The following is a 17649-nucleotide window of genomic DNA, read 5'->3' as shown; positions in this document are numbered from 1 at the left end:
GTTGAACTGTCTCCTGTGGGATGGATTCTGTCTCCATCATCATTTACTTTTGGTAGCGGATGATAAGAGGCAACATTAAAGACCTGAAACCAGCAGGCAGATCAAAGTATTAGAGTATTGTATTAGTATTGTATATTAGTATTGTGCATGTTCTAATGTGCCTCTTATCATCTGCTACCAAAAGCAAACCTGCTCTACTTACTGATGATGGAGACAGAATCCATCCCACAGGTGACGGCTTTCAACGATTCACAACAGATGAAATATTGAACCCACAACAGATGAAGACCAGGAGTTTTCACAAGAGCAGCTGACTTTTAAAATGTCACGTAAGCAGAGCAAACTAGCTGAAGAGTTAGAGTGAAAGGTGAAGAGATGAAACTGTGACTGTGGACTGTTTCTGGTCAGGGAGAGAGAGAGAGACAGAGAGAGAGAGAGGGAGACAGAGAGAGGGAGGGAGAGAGAGACAGACAGACAGAGGGAGAGAGAGACAGACAGACAGAGAGAGAGAGACAGAGGGAGAGACAGAGAGAGAGACAGGTTTAAAAGAACAAGAACAAGTCCAAACTCCGGCCTGAGGAACAGCTGAGGAGGAGGATGACAGAGAGAGAGAGACAGAGGGGGAGAGAGAGGGAGGGAGAGAGAGAGAAGGAGAGACAGAGAGAGAGAGGAGACAGAGAGAGGGAGAGAGAGAGACAGAGAGAGAGAGAGAGAGAGAGGAGAGACAGAGAGAGGGTGAGAGACAGACAGAGAGACAGACAGACACTAACTACAGTGACTAATAAATTAGCATCATGTTAATATTGAAAAACATGACGAGTGGACGACGATCCAGGATCCACAGGAACCAGAGAACCAGGACCAGGATCCACAGGAACCACAGAACCACAGCAGCAGGACCAGGACCAGGATCCACAGGAACCACAGCAGCAGGACCAGGACCAGGATCCACAGAACCACAGCAGCAGGAGAACCAGGACCAGGATCCACAGGAACCTGAGAGATGAGAAAAGGACAGAAAGGCACCAGGGAAGATAGCAAGTTAGTAACAGACATTATGATGAAGAGGAAGAGGAGGATAGAGGAGCCCAGTGCATCATGGGAGTCCCCCGGCAGTCTAAGTCTATAGCAGCATAACTACTAAACTACAGACTTCATCAAAAAGGAAGGTTTTTAGTCTACTCTGAAATGTAGAGAGGGTGTCTGCCCCCCTGAACCCAAACTGGAAGGAGGTTCCACAGGAGAGGAGCCTGATAGCTGAAAGCTCTGGCTCCATCACTACTTTAGAGGACTTTAGGAACCACCAGTAGACCTGCAGTCTGGGAGCACAGTGCTCTAGTGGGGTAGTACGGTACTATGAGCTCTTTAAGATATGATGGAGCCTGAACATTAAAAACCTTGTAGGTGAGGAGAAGGATTTTAAACTCTGTTCTAGATTTTACTGGAAGCCAGTGAAGAGAAGCCAGTACAGGAGAAAGATGGTCTCTTCTCTTAGTTCTGGTCAGAACAGGAGCAGCAGCGTTCTGGACCAGCTGGAGAGTCTTTATTCAATTCAACTTTATTGATCCCCCAAGGGGGGAAATTCCATAAGGACTTATTTAAGGACTTATTGGGGCAGCCTGATAATAAGGAACAGAAATAATCCAACCTACAAGTGACAAATGCATGGACTCATTTTACTGCATCACTCATAGACAAGATGGGCCTGATTTTAGCAACATTACATGGATGGAAGAAGGCAGTTCTTTGTCAGCCTGGCTATTGTGCTGAACAGAACTCTAGGGTTACTTTTACTTTCTTCTATTGATGAGGAGTAGTAGGCGGCTCTGGCATCACAGAGGGCCTTTCTATAGGTTTTAAGACTATCTTGCCAGATTAAACGGGAGTCTTCCAATTTGGTGGCACACCATGTCCTTTCAAGTTTCCACCAATATTGCTTCAGCTGGCGTGTCTCAATAGTGAGACAAAAGCAGTGCTGAGACCATCGTTATCATCGTCCACATGAACATTAAGGTCACCTACTATAATCACTGTGTGGCTCATCCCACCAGGACCAAGACGGAGCGCTTCAGACGCTCATTTGTGCCATCAGACTGTTTGACAGCAGTGGAGAACTCAGTCTGCCATCAAGCTGACCCCCCCTCCAACAAACAACACTCACTGATCTCCCCCCTCCAACAAACAACACTCACTGACCCCCCCTCCAACAAACAACACTCACTGATCTCCCCCCTCCAACAAACAACACTCACTGATCTCCCCCCTCTTGCACTGGACTGACTGAATATGCACATAACATTCTACCCATCAATCATACTATTATATTTTAGCATTATCATCATTGTTGTAAACTTTATTGTTATGTCATATTGAACTGTCTTTGATATGGTTGTTATTGGAACTGCCAATATCATTATTATCATTAGATACTCTTTATTGATCAGTGCAGTGTACAGTACAAAGAGGTATATGAAATGAGTGAAAAATAATATTGTCATATAGTAAATTATCATTATTACTACACCAGTAGTTATGGTTGATGGTAGTACTGTACTTGCACATATTAATCCATCCCATATTAAACTATTGTACCAAACAGCAACACATCAGGCCTTCACCTTTACACTATTCACACACCTGCTGCTAATTATATATGACGTCACTGTCATGTACTTTAATGTTGTACATTGGGCTGTTGCAGCACCTGAATTTCCCCCATGGAGATCAATAAAGGATTATTATTATCATTATTATTAAAATTAAAAGCTGTTCACGTTTGCATGGTTAGCTATCGTTAGCTAATTAGCTAGCATTAGCTAACTAGCTAGCATTAGCTAGCATTAGCTAACTAGCTAGCTTCTGACCACGATGTGTTTGTTCTGTTTGTGTTCGGTCATTCAGCCTCAGACTGACCTCATTAACCAAAGCCAACTCCGTGTCTTCATGATGTTTTCCTCTGGTAGTTTTCCAGTTTTCTTCTCCTCCTCCAAACATCTTTTTAAAGCAGAAAAACGAGCTGCAGAAAACCGCCAACAATCCGCTCAGGTTCTGACGTCATCTGCTGCTGCAGAAGTGTCCTGACTTCATTTCCTGTGTTGCCAACTCAACGACTTTCTCACTAAATCTGTCGACTTTCCAAATCCTCTTGGAGACTTTTTCCGGTGTTTTGGAGACTTTTCTGGTGTTTTGGAGCCGTGAAAGCAGTATCACTCTACAGTCACTGTCCTCACGGACCAGTTAGCCGTTAGCCGTTAGCCCCTCCCCCTCCCAAAGCTCTCAGGGAGCCGCGCAGCCGCAGAGAGGACAGAGGAGAGCCGCTCCACTCCGCGTGCACGCTGCTCAGGAATCGCGCACGCGCAGAGCCGCGCTGGTCCCCCCTGGCTCACAGAGCGGGATGGAAATGTGGATGTTTCTTCGCTGTCACACTAAAATAAATCACTGCATTTGAGCCACACAGCCTCAGTCACTTCCTCACCTCGTCCACTGTGTGTGTGCCTCTCTGGGACAGAAGCTAATCTAGCTAGCTGGCTCATCATGTCTCAGTCTAAAGTGGACGCTCAGAAACAGAGAAAGTGGGAATCAAACCCTGAAAACTGACTGGAGCCACCGTGGCATTAACTACTGCTGAACACTGTTCCACACTGTCATGTTGACCCATAGGAGCTGGGGATCGAACCCCCGACCTTCTGACTGAGGGACGAGCCACTCTACCACTGACCCACAGCCGCCCATGTGGTCACACTGGGGAAGCTGTGAAGCTGCTTTCTCAGACTCCACTGCTGCTCCTCACTTCAAAATGCTCAGGACAAAGTGCACAGAAATGATTCATGGTGTTCTAGCACCATACTTTCTCTAAAGGTTGGTCCAGATGTGGGTGAGCAGCATTTCAGCCTCCTCCTCCATGAGTCCACAGATGGAGGTGTTTCTAAGTACCTGGGGGTTGTGATGAGGTGCTTCAGTGACACCAAACACACGACTGTCTCAACATTTCTGGGGCTTGTTGAGTTGGAGGGAGGAGACACAGACACAGACAGACAAACACTCACACCTACGGCCAATTTAGAGTCACCAATTAACCCAGCTTGCATGTCTTTTGGATTGTGGGAGGAAGCCTGAGTACCTGGAGAGAACCCACGCTAGCATGCAAAACTGTACACAGAAAGATTCCAGGTTCAGACCAGGATTTGAACCTGGAACCTTCTAGCTGTGAGGCCACAGTGCTGACCACAGCACCACCATGCTGCCTCCTACTCCATGTACAGTGATCCTCAAAACATCTTGTGTCTGACTTTTGTGAAGTCAGTGCTGGATGAGGTACAGTTGGCCATCAAGGCTTTTGAGGGAGAGCAGGTAGATCCTCTGAAACTTCTTGACAGCTTGGTTAGCCTGATAAAGTCTGTGAGTAGCAGGGTGCTGAATCCACTGGCAAATACTGATGTACTCAAAGAGCCAGTTGATGGATCCATCAGTCCCAAACCGTAGCTTGGTTACCTTCTTGAGTCAAAGGCAGCTGAGCTTCTAAGTACCTGGGGGTTGTGATGAGGTGCTTTAGTGACACCAAACACACAATTGCCTCAACATCTCTAGGGCTTGTTGAGTTGGAGGGAGGAGACACATACAGAGACAGACAAACACTCACACCTACGGCCAATTTAGAGTCACCAATTAACCCAGCTTGCATGTCTTTTGGATTGTGGGAGGAAGCTGGAGTACCTGGAGAGAACCCACGCTAGCGTGCAAAATTCTACCCAGAAAGATTCCAGGTTCAGACCAGGATTTGAACCTGGAACCTTCTAGCTGTGAGGCAACAGTGCTGACCACAGCACCACCTGTGTCTGACGTGTTTGAAGCTGCCTGATAATGTTTTGCAGCTTTTTGGCACATCAGCTGCTTCCTCATTTAAGTCAGCTCCCTCAGTTGATGAACCTGCCATAGAAAGACTTGACCAAAGTGAAGATGACCTGCTCCTTCTGTGAGCCAGCACAGTGTGTGTGTGTGGAGGGGGGTCTGAAACAACCAAACACTGAACTTGAATTAGGGCCAGACTAGTTGCCACCACTTTCTCACATTGCCATTGACAGTTTGTTCTATTGTCTCTTTTTGGTCGTTATCGGTTGTTAATGTTGTCAAGTTAAAACCGTCTCTACAAAAAATTGTTAGAATTATGGCAAAAAATGTTCATGTTTTACTGTGACTTGTTGTCGGCTCCTAAACGTTGCAGCGTAGTGACACAACCAGCCAGGAAAGTTTAGCAATAACTCTGTAGATGTGTTCATCATAAACAAAATGTAATCAGTTCTTTTCAGGGAGTTCATTCCACAGAGCAGGTAGAAGTTTGGGTTCAGGTGTTTTGCATTTTTAAGGTCACAGCGCCCCTTGTGTCCTGTAGGAGTAACTATTTATCACTGTTCCTCCACTCGCTTTCTCTTTTTCACTGTTAGTTCTTGGAGGCAGCATGGTGGTGCTGTGGTCAGCACTGTTGCCTCACAGCTAGAAGGTTCCAGGTTCAAATCCCAGTTTTGCACGCTAGCGTGGGTTCTCTCCAGGTACTCCGGCTTCCTCCCACAATCCAAAAGACATGCAAGCTGGGTTAATTGGTGACTCTAAATTGGCCGTAGGTGTGAGTGTTTGTCTGTCTCTGTCTGTGGCCCTGTGATTGGCTGGTGACCACTTCAGGGTGTAAGTCAGCTGAGATTGGCTCCAGAGATAGAAAGGTGAAGCAGACGTTCTGAGGCAGGTCATTCAAGAGCAGAGAATATAACTGGGGCAAACCTGTCTGTGCTTTACATGTAATCAATAAATCAGTTGGTGTTATTGGAGACTTTTCTGGTGTTTTGGACACTCTGACGTGAAAGCACGTATCACTCAGCAGTAAGGACTGTAAGGCTGATTTCTACTCCAAACTTTGTGATCTTAAAAAAACACATGACAACTCAAAAACATAGTGAAAAGACAAAGCCTTCCAACAGCTCCACCCAAAGCAAGCTGCCATTAATGAGGAAAACACTGACTGGAGCCACCGTGGCATTAGCTACTGCTGAACACTGTTCCACACTGTCATGTTGACCCATAGGAGCTGGGGATCGAACCCCCGCCCTTCTGACTGAGGGACAACCCACTCTACTACTGACCCATAGACTCCCATGTGGTCATACAGAAAAACTAGCCAAGCTCCTTGGCTACTGTCCTGCAGAGAGAGACAAGACTGTCCAGCAGTGGCGTGGGCTTCTGGGGTGAGATTAGGAAGTTCAGGGATGCAGCTGACATCAAGTTTCAGGAACTTGCCATGGCTGCTGTGTCTGTGTTGTCTTTGCCACACTCAAATGCTGAAGTGGAGAGATTATTCAGCCAGATGAGGGTGGTGAAAAGCAAACTTCAGACCCTTAACTCCATCCTGTATGTCAGATTTGGTCTGAAGTTGTCTGCTGATTGCTCTGAGCACAAGCTGCCTGATAATGTTTTGCAGCTTTTTGGCACATCAGCTGCTTCCTCATTTAAATCAGCTCCCTCAGTTGATGAACCTGCCATAGAAAGTCTTGACCAAGTTGAGTTCATTCCACAGAGCAGGTAGAAGTTTGGGTTCAGGTGCATTTTTAAGGTCACAGCGCCCCTTGTGTCCTGTAGGAGTAACTATTTATCACTGTTCCTCCACTCGCTCTCTCTTTTTCACTGTTTTCATTTATTATATCTTCATACATCTTTACTTTTCATGAGTCATTCACTGATATGTGTTAGCACTGTTCATTTGGGATCAATAAAAACAGTGTGAAGTGTGTGGACCTGCCCGTTGTGCTCTTTTCTGTCCAGGGAGCCTCATCTGGCCATTTTTGCAGCAAGAACATGAGCCAGAGCCCGTCTGCCCTGAGCCACGGCTCTGTGGAGAAATCTGGCAGTTTGAAAAGAAATGACACAGTTAGATTATATCCACATGCAAAAGACTTCAGACTGTTTATCCACCACTTTGAGTTGTTTCATTATTTGATTATGTCAGCAGGCAGCATGGTGGTGCTGTGGTCAGCACTGTTGCCTCACAGCTAGAAGGTTCCAGGTTCAAATCCCTCTTTCTGTGGGGAGTTTTGCATACGACCCTGATGGATAAGTGGTATAGATAATGGATGGATGGATGGATGGACTATGTCAGTCACTTTTAGTTGCCCATTTCAGCCTCTTTGCTTGCTAACTAGTGTTCAGTCTTTAATACCCCTGCCAGGAATGACTGGTTTAAATTGGTGACTTTGAGCCGTGTTGGTCGCAGTGAAAACTGTGAGTTTTCATCAAAAGGCGTTGCCTTGGCGACGCGACGAATTTCAACGGAAAATGTTCCTTCGCCGTGAGCATTAAAAGTGCAGTAGCTCCACTCTACAAGGTCCTATCTTCACCACGTTACTGTTTGATGACTGTCCGGCTCTGAAGACATGGACGTGCCAATTTTGCCAAACAATAGTACCATTACAGGTTGACCCATCCCCCTGAACCTTTTGCATCTTAACTACTTTCTACCGAGAAATGCAATGTGTTTGCTTTGAGTATTAGATCAGCCAAAAAAGTGAATTCCCATCTACAATCCCATGGAAGAAATTCAATAAAAATTGTGAGATTTGATGGTGTTGACTGCACAACAATGGAGGAAATTGTGCAGCATCTTAAGCCGTCCACCTGCTGTCTTGTTATTCTACCAACACGCATCTTTAAAGATGCTTCAGGCTGTTTGGCAACAGCTTACTGCACACAGTCAATAGCTCTCTGTCATCAGGTAGTTTTTCTTGCAGTCATTGAGCTTCTCCCAAAAAAAAAGCAGTGTGGATACATCTGTGACTCCATCTACAGGCAAATATCAAACCTTGAAAGGTTTACAAAAGAACGTTTCAACCTGAAATGGTTCTTTTTTCAACCCAACACCAGTAATGAATCAGCTGTCATTAAGGTTTGAATGATACTGGTTTAAAAACGGACTCAGACCAGAGTGCAGTTGTAGTCTCATTAGATCTCAGTGCTAATTCTTATCTTTAAGTACAACTGAACAAAAACTGAATTGGGCTTTCAGGCACAGGCAGAAACGGTTCATGTAATATCTTCTTACTCTTTAATCTGCATGTAAGTAGGCGAACATAACGTGTGTAGTTCCCAAAGTTTAATCAGTGATCCTCCTTTATGTAACAACATACAAAACAGCCATCATATATACGCAAACACCAAAGTTTACTTTGCTCTGTCACAAAGCCACTACGGTCCCACTGACTCTCTGCAAGTTTAACAAATAACTTATTTTATTTGCCTGAACTTTCTCCAGCTAGATGCACAAAAGAAGGCAAGCTCACCTTGACCAAGTCAGAAAAATTCATGTAATCTTGGACTCGCAGTCCAACAGCCATGTAAAATCAATCAGAGGGACTGCATTCCACCACCTTAGACTATTACAATGGTCTTTTCTAATCTTCACATAACTATGGCTCATTCAAACTGCCAGCAAAGTCCAACAAAGACCAGAAAAACTGAACACATCGCACCGGCTCTCAAATGTCTTCGGTGACTTCCAGTGTGTCAGAGAATAGGTTTAAAGTTGTCAGTAAATGTTTGACTGCTTCAGGACTAAAAGACATCCCTGGTTGTCTTCTTGTCCTCTCTGGTCATCAGGTACTGTAACTGTTCCCAAAGTGCAAAGTGAACATTTTGACAGCCTTTAAATCCAGCTTGAAAGCGTTCAGCGCTGCCTTTCACTGAACCTTAAATACTCATCATGAATTATCTTGTTCTCCTCTCCTTCATTTACATCTCTGCTCTTAATGTTTTACTTAATGTTACACTGTCATGCTGTTTTATGTTGTCTTGTTCTTTTCTATGCTGTGATGCATCATGTGAGGCACTTCTGTGCTTGTATGAAATGTTCCATACAAATCAACTTGTTTTCCCTATAAAGTCAATACCTATAATGTATTTCACCAGTTGTCTGTGATGCTCTGTGGCCTTCTGGCGGTATTCATTACTAATTTTAAATGGAATTTGTGCGGTATATAAAATACTGAAGCTGACAGAGTGAGGTCAGGTCAGCTCTGTCAGCTCCTGTCCACCAGCACAAATGACCCTCTGGCCCCACTGTGATTTCCCCAACTGCATCTTGTTGTTACCCCACGGGCTGTTCTGCCTCCGCTCCCCAGATGAAGTCGCACAGCCTCTCTGTCCTCCGGCAGCGTCAACACTAGCCCTCCTGATCCTCCTTCAACCCCACTTTACTCCTTTCTCCTTCACTAACTGGCGCTCCCATTTTCTGTCAATCTTTTAAGCTCCTTCCCAACATCAGCTGTCAGCTATCCGTCTGTAGGCGTTCACTTAACCATTAGACCTTAAACTAAAATTAGATCTTTATGCTTTTACTGTAATGATGATAAAAACTTCACTGAGAAATTAGTAAGAATTTTGGAAAGGAATAAAAGAAGCTTGGACATGTTATCGCACTGGACGACGAGCAGCTCACTCTGCTCCACTGAGATTTCTCTCCCTGCCACTGAGGCATTCCCGACTGCTACAGCTGCCTTTCACTCAACAGTCTTAACCCTATTAGACTTGTGCCTGTGTCCTCGACGCTGAACTGCCAGGTACTCCTTTTGCTGACACGGGGATCTCTGGATCTGCACTCGCTAACTAACTGACAGCTGCTGTCAGGTATAATGGAACAGACTCCTGTCACCATTACAAACCATCTCCACTGACATTCACCACGCCAATACTTCGCTACTTATTCCATTTCGCAAATTTTCCTGCCGTTGCCATGCCAACAGTCCTCAACACGACCCTCTCTGCTCTCCATTTCTTCCATTTGACAGGCAGGCTGAGCCGAGCCTTTACAGTGCTTCCAGACAGTTGCCCCACGTCTAGGATTTACACTTCACTCATTACCCTGTCCTGTCCTGTGGGTTTGCATGCTACAAAATGTATTAAGGGAAAATTAAGAAAATGGAAAATTGCAGTTTTAATTTGGCTAAGACACGTAAGAATAAGAATTTCAATGTATCCTCAATTTCTTCATATTTAGACTAAAAGCAGTTAATTGTTTTGGTAGAAAGTGTTGCTGTATCCAACAGTGTCCTTGCTGGTCCATTAAAAGGAAGAAAGAAAATGATCAAGGACCCTGAGGTTACAATATGATAACAACTAATGAGTCATTATTAATAAAAGAATCTTATAAAACATTATTTCTCAATAAATTAATCATTTGTCTGGAAATTAAAGACATTTGTAAAGCCAATAGCCAAGCATTAGATGACATGAAATATGGGCCTGATGGCGGCTCGAGATGAAGTGTGAGGGACTCAAAGTAATCACAGTTTATCATGAGGGGGGTGTGAACCACAAAGGAAAAGTCTTGGGATGATATCAATATACATCATCCAGGAATCATAAATGTTTGTAAAAAATCTCGTGACAATCTATCAAATACTTGGAGATATTTCAGTCTGGGCCAAAGTGACGGACCGACCAGCAGTGCGTGATGTTTTTAGATTGCTTGTTTTGTCTCAACAGCAGAGTTAATTAACACCAAAACATTCATTCACTCATCAGTAATCAGTTATCAGAATGTCCGGACATCGATTGACTACGTGGCTAAACAACTATTAATTTCAGTGCTAGTTTTCAATTCAATACAACTATTGACTAAATAACTACATTCACTGATGGATGAACGGTAATCTGTATCTCCAGCAGCTACACGTGTGCTTTTATTCTTTATCCCACAGCTTGATGTTGACTAAATACAAAGAACATGCTAAAAAATTTCCCATCTATTCAAAATCACAGACCAATCACCCCCCCCTCCCACACACACACACACACACACAATTTCTCTCTCTCCCACATCCCCTGTATTCATTATGATGTGTCACATGTGGACCATGATAATGAAGCATTGTTGCTCTGTTCATTAATTTAAGCCAAATTTATTTTGGAAACAATCTGTGTTGAGTCCAAAAGGCACAAGAGGTATAAAGGTTTGTAAGACCTGTAAGTTGCTATTGTTCACACGTGTGTGTGCACTGGCCAGTGTGTATTCCTGCTGGCACACTGCATGCTTGTTTGTCATCAGGTGGGTGCAGATAAACTGAGAGGAATTATCCTGTGTGTGTTTGTGCATGTGTGTGCGCGTCAATGTGATTTATGGGTTAGACTAGTGCAATTAAAACAGGTTTGAATGTGGTATTGTTTTCTTTATTCTGCTGACATTCAAACACTACTCGTTTGGAGAATGAAGAAGACAGCAAATGAAAACCAGCTTTTTTAAAAAGATGCCTGTGACCCGACTCCGTCGACAAATGTAAACAATTCAGCAAGATGGATCAGGCCTTAGAGAATGTTACGATGAGAGACTTGATGCAGCCCTGAAAAACAACGAACAGTTCATTAAGGGAAACGAATCTTGGCATTTTTAGCTACGAGCAGTTGATCATTGTAAATCCCTGTGGTGATGGCCTTATTGAGCTCCAAGCAGAGATGGGGCTGCAGCTGTTAATACACCCCCTTCCACTAAACATAAAAAAACACTTCTACTCTCCTCTGGAATGTATTTTTTGCTTATTCTATCTCTGATGGTATTTTTGTTTTTAGGTCTGTGTTTTCCAGCGTCCTAGGGGGAATGTGTATTCTGGGTCCCTGAAGTGATAATGATGGCTTGCTCGCTGGTTTCTTTGTTCTGCGGCACAATGCCATACTGACAGACCAGGAGAGCAAGAGAATGGCTGTTGGAAATAGTTGTGGAGAGAGAGAAAGTTCACAGCCACGAAAACAAACAAGCAGCAGCCACTTGCTTAAGAGAATACTTGAGTGGATACCACTGTTGGTTTTAATAAGTTCCTGTTAACATGTGGAGTGTGGAGTACATGCCTAAACAGCTACTGTATTTAAAGGAAAAGTCAATTTAAAGAAAATCTTTGATTATTTGCTCATCCTCATGAGGAGGAGTCTGGAATAACACACAAGTTGGCTGGTGAAGCTTTGTTTTAACTTTCTCCTAAACCACTTAGGGCACCGCTGGGGTTGGAAAAAAAGAGAGCTAACCACAAAATTACTCCAAAGAGCTTGTGCAGCATTTCAAACATTCGAAAGCAAACCATTTGAAAGCAATTTTTATATTCTACTTTTCCATGTACTCTTTATCCTTCTTAGTGGACTCTAGAGATGCACATATACGGTCACTTTAATGGAAAAGTGCAGACAGGGTTAGTTATTGAGGGCTCAGAACTCTATAACAATCTAAAAAGATAGATTCAGATCGATTCCACCTATAATTAAAGCTGCAAGCAGTGTTGGAGGGCCCTCGCACCTTTGTGCATGTCGGGGTACCCAGAGAGAACCCATGCTAGCATTCAAAACTCCACACAGAAAGATTCAAACCTGGAACCTTCTAGCTGTGAGGCAGCAGTGCTGACCACAGCACCACCATGCTGCCTCCAGGAACTAACAGTGAAAAAGAGAAAGCGAGTGGAGGAACAGTGATAAATAGTTACTCCTACAGGACACAAGGGGCGCTGTGACCTTAAAAATGCAAAACACCTGAACCCAAACTTCTACCTGCTCTGTGGAATGAACTCCCTGAAAAGAACTGATTACATTTTGTTTATGATGAACACATCTACAGAGTTATTACTAAACTTTCCTGGTTGGTTGTGTCACTACACTGCCACGTTTAGGAGCCTACAACAAGTCACAGTAAAACATGAACATTTTTTGCCATAATTCTAACAATTTTTTGTAGAGACAGTTTTAACTTGACAACATTAACAACTGATAACGACCAAAAAGAGACAATAGAACAAACTGTCAATGGCAATGTGAGAAAGTGGTGGCAACTAGTCTGGCCCTAATTCAGGTTCAGTGTTTGGTTGTTTCAGACCCCCCCTCCACACACACACACACACACACTGTGCTGGCTCACAGAAGGAGCAGGTCATCTTCACTTTGGTCAAGTCTTTCTATGACAGGTTCATCAACTGAGGGAGCTGACTTAAATGAGGAAGCAGCTGATGTGCCAAAAAGCTGCAAAACATTATCAGGCAGCTTCAAAAAGTCAGACACAGGTGGTGCTGTGGTCAGCACTGTTGCCTCACAGCTAGAAGGTTCCAGGTTTGAACCTGGAATCTTTCTGTGTAGAGTTTTGCATGCTAGTGTGGGTTCTCTCCAGGTACTCTGGCTTCCTCCCACAATCCAAAAGACATGCAAGCTGGGTTAATTGGTGACTCTAAATTGGCCGTAGGTGTGAGTGTTTGTCTGTCTCTGTATGTGTCTCCTCCCTCCAACTCAACAAGCCCCACAGATGTTGAGACAGTTGTGTGTTTGGTGTCACTGAAGCACCTCATCACAACCCCCAGGTACTTAGAAGCTCAGCTGCCTTTGACTCAAGAAGGTAACCAAGCTACGGTTTGGGACTGATGGATCCATCAACTGGCTCTTTGAGTACATCAGTATTTGCCAGTGGATTCAGCACCCTGCTACTCACAGACTTTATCAGGCTAACCAAGCTGTCAAGAAGTTTAAGAGGATCTACCTGCTCTCCCTCAAAAGCCTTGATGGCCAACTGTACCTCATCCAGCACTGACTTCACAAAAGTCAGACACAAGATATTTTGAGGATCACTGTACATGGAATAGGAGGCAGCATGGTGGTGCTGTGGTCAGCACTGTTGCCTCACAGCAAGAAGGTTCCAGGTTCGAATCCTGGTCTGAACCTGGAATCTTTCTGTGTAGAGTTTTGCAGGCTAGCGTGGGTTCTCTCCAGGTACTCCGGCTTCCTCCCACAATCCAAAAGACATGCAAGCTGGGTTAATTGGTGACTCTAAATTGGCAGTAGGTGTGAGTGTGAGAGTGAGTGTTTGTCTGTCTGTGGCCCTGTGATTGGCTGGAGACCACTTCAGGGTGACCCCGCCTCTCCCCACAGTTGATGCTCTCTTAAATGGCTTCGTAGGCCTCCCTGCGCTCTGGAGACACTGAAAACCAGTTCTAAGTGTCCCGTACCAAGTGCTCCACACTACGGGGGATGGTGTCATTGGAAGCATGACTTACAGCGAGCTGCAGAGAGTGACACACACAGCAAATAAGAACCAGATCTTTGAGGCCACACTCCTCCTTCAGCACTTTACAGAGCCCATTGTTAATCCCTGTCATGACGGAGGCATTGTCAGTCCCTGTCCCCAGGAGTTTTTCTTTTTTAAGACAACACTTCTCCAGGAAAGCCACAACAGCTCGGGCTATAGATAGAAACCTGGATCACTGTACATGGAGTAGGAGGCAGCATGGTGGTGCTGTGGTCAGCACTGTTGCCTCACAGCAAGAAGGTTCCAGGTTCAAATCCTGGTTTGAACCTGGAATCTTTCTGTGTACAGTTTTGCATGCTAGCGTGGGTTCTCTCCAGGTACTCCGGCTTCCTCCCACAATCCAAAAGACATGCAAGCTGGGTTAATTGGTGACTCTAAATTGGCCGTAGGTGTGAGTGTTTGTCTGTCTCTGTCTGTGTCTCCTCCCTCCAACTCAACAAGCCCTAGAGATGTTGAGACAGTTGTGTGTTTGGTGTCACTGAAGCACCTCATCACAACCCCCAGGTACTTAGAAACACCTCCATCTGTGGACTCATGGAGGAGGAGGCTGAAACGCTGCTCACCCACATCTGGACCAACCTTTAGAGAAAGTATGGTGCTAGAACACCATGAATCATTTCTGTGCACTTTGTCCTGAGCATTTTGAAGTGAGGAGCAGCAGTGGAGTCTGAGAAAGCAGCTTCACAGCTTCGGGTCGTCCCTCAGTCAGAAGGTCGGGGGTTCGATCCCCAGATCCTATGGGTCAACATGACAGTGTGGAACAGTGTTTCAGCAGTAGCTAATGCCACGGTGGCTCCAGTCAGTTTTCAGGGTTTGATTCCCACTTTCTCTGTTTCTGAGCGTCCACTTTAGACTGAGACATGATGAGCCAGCTAGCTAGATTAGCTTCTGTCCCAGAGAGGCACACACACAGTGGACGAGGTGAGGAAGTGACTGAGGCTGTGTGGCTCAAATGCAGTGATTTATTTTAGTGTGACAGCGAAGAAACATCCACATTTCCATCCCGCTCTGTGAGCCAGGGGGGACCAGCGCGGCTCTGCGCGTGCGCGATTCCTGAGCAGCGTGCACGCGGAGTGGAGCGGCTCTCCTCTGTCCTCTCTGCGGCTGCGCGGCTCCCTGAGAGCTTTGGGAGGGGGAGGGGCTAACGGCTAACGGCTAACTGCTCCGTGAGGACAGTGACTGTAGAGTGATACTGCTTTCACGGCAGAGTCTCCAAAACACCAGAAAAGTCTCCAAGAGGATTTGGAAAGTCGACAGATTTAGTGAGAAAGTCGTTGAGTTAGCAACACAGGAAATGAAGTCAGGACACTTCCGCAGCAGCAGATGACGTCAGAACCTGAGCGGATTGTTTGCAGTTTTCTGCAGCTCGTTTTTCTGCTTTAAAAAGATGTTTGGAGGAGGAGAAGAAAACTGGAAAACTACCGGAGGAAAACATCATGAAGACACGGAGTTGGCTTTGGTTAATGAGGTCAGTCTGAGGCTGAATGACCGAACACAAACAGAACAAACACATCGTGGTCAGAAGCTAGCTAATTAGCTAATGCTAGCTAATGCTAGCTAGTTAGCTAATGCTAGCTAATTAGCTAACGCTAGCTAACCATGCAAACGTGAACAGCTTTTAATTTTAATAATAATGATAATAATAATCCTTTATTGATCTCCATGGGGGAAATTCAGGTGTTGCAACAGCCCAATGTACAACATTAAAGTACATGACAGTGATGTCATATATAATTAGCAGCAGGTGTGTGAATAGTGTAAAGGTGAAGGCCTGATGTGTTGCTGTTTGGTACAATAGTTTAATATGGGATGGATTAATATGTGCAAGTACAGTACTACCATCACCCATAACTACTGGTATAGTAATAATAATAATAATTTACTATATGACAATATTATTTTTCACTCATTTCATATACCTCTTTGTACTGTACTGTAATAATACTGATATTGGCAGTTCCAATAACAACCATATTAAAGACAGTTCAATATGACATAATAATAAAGTTTACAACAATGATGATAATGCTAAAATATAATAGTATGATTGATGGGTAGAATGTTATGTGCATATTCAGTCAGTCCAGTGCAAGAGGGGGGAGATCAGTGAGTGTTGTTTGTTGGAGGGGGGAGATCAGTGAGTGTTGTTTGTTGGAGGGGGGAGATCAGTGAGTGTTGTTTGTTGGAGGGGGGAGATCAGTGAGTGTTGTTTGTTGGAGGGGGGAGATCAGTGAGTGTTGTTTGTTGGAGGGGGAGATCAGTGAGCGTTGTTTGTTGGAGGGGGAGATCAGTGAGTGTTGTTTGTTGGAGGGGGGAGATCAGTGAGTGTTGTTTGTTGGAGGGGGGAGATCAGTCAGTGTTGTTTGTTGGAGGGGGGAGATCAGTGAGCGTTGTTTGTTGGAGGGGGGAGATCAGTGAGTGTTGTTTGTTGGAGGGGGGAGATCAGTGAGTGTTGTTTGTTGGAGGGGGGAGATCAGTGAGTGTTGTTTGTTGGAGGGGGAGATCAGTGAGTGTTGTTTGTTGGAGGGGGGAGATCAGTGAGTGTTGTTTGTTGGAGGGGGGGTCAGCTTGATGGCAGACTGAGTTCTCCACTGCTGTCAAACAGTCTGATGGCACAGATGAGCGTCTGCAGCGCTCTGTCTTGGTCCTGGTGGGATGAGCCACACAGTGATTATAGTAGGTGACCTTAATGTTCATGTGGACGATGATAACGATGGTCTCAGCACTGCTTTTGTCTCACTATTGAGACACGCCAGCTGAAGCAATATTGGTGGAAACTTGAAAGGATATGGTGTGCCACCAAATTGGAAGACTCCCGTTTTATCTGGCAAGATAGTCTTAAAACCTATAGAAAGGCCCTCTGTGATGCCAGAGCCGCCTACTACTCCTCATCAATAGAAGAAAGTAAAAGTAACCCTAGAGTTCTGTTCAGCACAATTCAATTCAATTTATTTTGTGTAGCCCAATATCACAACAGAGTGTCTCATAGTGGTTTACAAAGTTCACTGAAATAAACAAGAAGTGTAAGCGAACAAACAACTTAATAAAGAGTCCAGCAGTCGATGAGGCCAATGGATCAGTCCGATGGATCAGTCCGAGGCATCACCTGCCCTTTATGACCCTCCTTCTTCAGGAAGGAAAAACTCAAAAAACCCAGTGGGAAAAGAGAAACCTCCGGGAGCACGGATCCAGGTCGTGGTCCTGCTGCTGTGGTTCTCAGGTTCCTGTGGATCCAGGTCCTGGTCCACAATAGCCAGGCTGACAAAGAACTGCCTTCTTCCATCCATGTAATGTTGCTAAAATCAGGCCCATCTTGTCTATGAATGATGCAGTAAAATGAGTCCATGCATTTGTCACTTCTAGGTTGGATTATTTCTGTTCCTTATTATCAGGCTGCCCCAATAAGTCCTTAAAGACTCTCCAGCTGGTCCAGAACGCTGCTGCTCCTGTTCTGACCAGAACTAAGAGAAGAGACCATCTTTCTCCTGTACTGGCTTCTCTTCACTGGCTTCCAGTAAAATCTAGTTTAAAATCCTTCTCCTCACCTACAAGGTTCTTAATGTTCAGGC

General features: G+C 44.8%; 1 long non-coding RNA gene across 1 annotated transcript in view; it reads right to left on the bottom strand.

The window, feature by feature from the left end:
* The window catches only part of LOC139219083 (uncharacterized), a 348076-nt gene that overhangs the window by 1627 nt on the left and 328800 nt on the right, over positions 1–17649 (bottom strand). The window lies entirely within an intron of this gene.

The sequence above is a fragment of the Pempheris klunzingeri genome, chromosome 19 (assembly GCF_042242105.1).
Source record: "Pempheris klunzingeri isolate RE-2024b chromosome 19, fPemKlu1.hap1, whole genome shotgun sequence".
Taxonomy (NCBI): domain Eukaryota; kingdom Metazoa; phylum Chordata; class Actinopteri; order Acropomatiformes; family Pempheridae; genus Pempheris; species Pempheris klunzingeri.
This window is presented reverse-complemented; position numbering and strand designations above follow the sequence as displayed.